Genomic DNA, 4,992 nt, shown 5'->3' on the forward strand with positions numbered 1-4,992 from the left:
GGTAATTCAGAGAAGCGTCGTCTTCGTGATTTGACTAAAAATCCTTTCGGACACTTTCGAAGAAAGTATATTTCGCGATAAGAAAGCGCGTTCTCTCTTGTATATACATGTGTATGTATATTGTATACAGGGTGTTTCTAAATAAGTGCAAATTTTAGGGCTCCTGGATCGCCGCGGCCATGTTAGATTGTGACGTCAGAGGTGAGAAAACACACGCTGAAAATTCTTAGATGTCATTTTTAAATGAAAAGATATTTCGATGAAACACTATTTCAGATGGCTTTAGCACACTTTTAAAATATCTCGAAAACTATTCTTTTCCTTTGACAGTCAATCAATAACCGTAAAATGATCGTGATATCGGACTTTGTCATGCGGAATGACTGCGCATGCGCAAAGACCAGACGGACTGGGCCTCATATTACAGCCATTTAAGAGCTGTTGATTGATTATAAAGGGAAAAGGATATAGTTTTCGAGGTATTTGAAGAGTGTGCTAAAGGCACCTTAAGTGCTGTTTCATCGAAATATCTTTTTATTTCAAAATGGCATCTAAGAATTTTTAGCGTGTGCTTTCTCGCCTCTGACGTCACAAGTTCAATATGGTCGGCGAGGAGTCAGGAGCCTTAAGAGATGATGCTTTGTAGAAAATTAAGGGGAGTTTTTCATATAAACATGTACTCTTATATCCCTCCCTGAGGAGTTACACTTCTCCAAAAGGAGAAGTGAAAATTTAGGTTTTTATTTTTTTCTTGAAAACTATTAATTTTATGAAAAAAATAAAAATTTCTAAAGGAATCAAACTTTCTGACGCATATTTTTAGATGATCACATTCCGGTCGGTTGAAACTTTCTAATAAAAATTAAATAGAGGTTGTTAGTTTCATCCTCTTATAACGATACGCGGGAAGATAAAAAAAATATTAATAAATATCTTTTTTACTAATGGAAAATATCCACCAAATTTCATTTTTTTATCTTGTCCAATATTCAGGAAAAATTATTTTTCGACAAAGAATTAAAGTTTTTCGCACTTATTTAGAAATACCCTGTATATATATATATATATATATATATATATATATATAATATATAAATATATATATATATTTTTTGTATGCAAAATAATTTATAGAGATAAGTGTAACATAATTTAGGTAAACCTATATTTATGGCACCGAGTTTAATCGAGATACATATATGTATATATACAATGTTGTCTAAATTACATTACACTTATCTCTATAAATTATTGAAAAATATCAAGTAGTGATCCCGATGATAGAGCGTTCTCGATACTCGATACAAGTGACTATATGTATCTGCTAATAAATTTTTAAGCGTTATAATATACCAGATTTCTATCGTACAATCAATCCGATCAAGTTCGATATTAGCGTACGGCGTAATTTCCGTTATCAGCTGTTAAAATTGATCGAAGCTCAAGATATGTTGCAACACGTATCACGAGTTACTGACGTGTCGTACACACTTTCTCGCAAATCATGGTACAAGAAGACGCGTTTAACAACCTAGCTAGCTACTCGTGAGCATATGTATATACATATATGTATACAAGACGGGCGTGCCTCATCGTATCTTTGCAGAGAAAGAGAGAATATCCCCTTTAAAAGAGAACAAAGAGAAACGAAAAGAAAGAAAGGACCCCGCACAAAGTACATAAGATTTTGGCTTTCGGTGGAATTGGCTGACTTTTTGATATGTTGTAAAGTTTAAGACATTCTGATCGAAAGATGTAATAGCCTCAAAGCTAAATAATGGACAGTTACTGACAAGGGACATGTCACAACTGTCCGCAACCGATTTGATTCTTCTTCAAATATGTTGTTAAATACACAAATCTAAAAGACACGTATTTTTTTATATGTGCGGATATTGAGTTTTAAGGGGTGAAACACCCCTTTAAAGAAAAACGGTATTTTTCTTTAGGATCGAATGTCTGGTAAACTATGAGGTAGAAAAAAAAGACGTACAACAAATTTTAATGGCTTGAAGAGTACTTTAAAGTTATATGAACAAAATTTTTTTATTTTGAAAAAAAAAAAAAAAATTAAGTAATGGGGGTATTTAAAAAAAAATAAAAATAAAAAAATTTTGTTCATATAACTTTAAAGTACTCTTCAAGCCATTAAAATTTGTTGTACGTCTTTTTTTTCTACCTCTTATAGTTTACCAGATATCCTAACGAAAAATACCGTTTTTCTTTAAAGGGGTGTTTCACCCCTTAAAACTCAATATCCGCACATATAAAAAAATACGTGTCTTTTAGATTTGTGTATTTAACAACATATTTGAAGAAGAATCAAATCGGTTCCGGACAGTTGTGACATGTCCCTTGTGAGTTACAATCAAACAAATCGCAAAGTCCTAATTTTTCGTGTTTGACTGGATATAAATTAGTAACCATCTATTATTTAGCTTTGAGCCTATTACATTGTTTAGGAAGCCATAAGTTACAACATGTGAGAAAATCAGCTGATTTTACTAGGATTCAATTTCATCTAGGATTTTATATAGGTTCAAAAACCCCGTACGAATCATATAAAATTAAATCTTGGTAAGATCAGCTGGTTTTCTCATATGTTGTAGCTTATGACCTGCTCAATAAAAAATGTAATAGGTTCAAAGCTAAATAATAGACAGTTACTGATTTAAACCAGTTAAATATGGAAAACTTGGGCTCTATGAGTTATTTGACTGGCTGTAACTCAATAACTATCCAATATTTAGCTTTGAGGCTATTACATCTTTTGATCAGGATGCCTTAAACTACAACACATCAAAAATTTAGCCAATTCCACCCAAAACCAAAATTCTATATATTTTGTGCAGGGTCCTTTCATTATACACATACAAAAAAAATATATAATATATATAAAATAAATATATTTAAATATAAAAATGTGTGTAAAAATATATATTATTACGAATTTTATTATAACTTTACTGTGACAAGAGAGAAAATCCTAAAGTTATATAAGTATAAAATAAAATAGATTATATTGTAAAAAATGTTAGCTATAATTCTTCTTTTATATATATATATATACTTAATATATATAAATATATATATAAATGTATGTAAAAATATATATTATTATAAGTTTTATATAACTTTACTATGATAAAAGAAAATATTCCAAAATTATAAATATAAACAAAATAGATTCTATTGTAGAAAATATAATTAGTTATAATTCTCTTATATATATAAAAATAAGAATTAAAAACGTAAGATGATCTCTATGCTAAATAGAAAAAGAATCAGTTGTCAAGTAAAAAATCGCGATAATTAAAAGACTTGCAATTAGCTGAAAAGATAGCTTGTTGGGTATTCCAAGTTTCCAATTATTATACGCTTATATAATTGAAAAATTTCCAATATCTTAGCTGAGATAAATATTATTTCAATGAAAGATTGATGTAGTATGTATACTATGCAATGTCTATGATTTTTAATCGACAAAAGAGTTTGGCAGATGGGTAAATCGAGCACATATAACGGGGATGAGTAACGAAAATGATGGCGCACGGAATTCGCGAATGAATTATTAATAGAGAAGCAGGGGACGTCATCGTTGGCGAGCAAACGGTGAATCGATTTTACGCACGCACATGCGTAAGAATTTTTTCTGAAAAGATCGTCGCGCGTCTTTTAATCTCTCTCGACCGAGAGAAACGAATTCCTTCATTTTTTTTATAAATCACCAAATAGAGGTGATGCATCAAAGTATCAGGCCCTGCGCACAATAGGGAAAATATTAGGAATATAATAAATATTAAATATTAAGAATAAGAATTATTTTAAAATAATTATTTTAAAATAATAATTATTTAAAATAATTCTCATTCCTAATATTTAATACTTATTCATAATATTTTCTTTATTGTGCGCAGGGCCTTATTGGTAGTATTTTTTGATATTGTAGCTTTCCCCCTCGAGCAGAGAAAAAAAATCCCTATTGGAACTTGATTTTAGGATCTCATATAAGAATTTTTCTGAAAAAAATCGCGCTGAACTCTTTCATTTTTTATGATTCCACCATAGAAATATGTTGCATCCGAATATTATTGATGGCATTTTTTGGTACTGTAGGTTTTTTCTTAGAAGAAAGAAATATCGAGGTCCTACCGGGACTCGATTCTAGGATCTCGCGTACGATTTCTAAAAATATATTCTAAAAAAAATCTACAGTACATATTAATAACACATATATAAAAAGATACTTTGGGATCGTTCGCCACTTGTTTTCGCAATGTTTGTATTTTTACACGTTTACAATTTTATTTTTATACTTGTCGCGAGTGATATTTCCGTACCTCTTAAAATAAAAAAACACACAAAATTTCTACAACAATGCAGACTATTCAATGCGATTATCGTGACATTAGTTCATCGTTCAATTTTGTTCTCCAAATGTAGAATGTCATCTCCCTCAAGAGATGCGGAGTCGATGAGCATGAAAAGTCGATATATCGTCGTCGTCGTGGAGATTTCACGAGAAAGGAAGCAAAAGAACATATGTGCTCCTCTCCACAAGGAGCAAGGTGCTGGAAGGAAAGACGACGAGAGGGAGGGAGAAGGGGGAGGGGGAGGGAGAAAGGGGAGGGAGAAGGGGGAGAGGGGGGCAGAAGAAACGCGCGGGCGGGGGACAGGGGAAACCGCGGGGGGACACTCGCCTGCGGCTAGCAACCGAAAAGGCAAAACTCCTGGCGAACACGAACTGGTTTTTTCGGGGATATCGCGGTTACTTGTCGTTTGGCGAAAACAACGACGAAGACGACAACAGCGGCAATGGTGCAGCTAATTTTTTTTCCTCGAGAGAGAGAGAGAAAAAAAAAGATACTTTTTTGCAAAAAGTATTATACGAAGAAAATGCGCGACAGAGAAACAGCATTTGCCGACGAAAATTATAACTGTACAGTCACCATACGAGGATGAGTTTGCTTAAACTTTAGCGGACATTATTAG

The sequence above is a fragment of the Prenolepis imparis genome, unplaced genomic scaffold (genome assembly GCF_030444845.1).
Source record: "Prenolepis imparis isolate NDT839.2.m4 unplaced genomic scaffold, iyPreImpa1.0 SCAF_11, whole genome shotgun sequence".
Classification (NCBI taxonomy): Eukaryota; Metazoa; Arthropoda; class Insecta; order Hymenoptera; family Formicidae; genus Prenolepis; species Prenolepis imparis.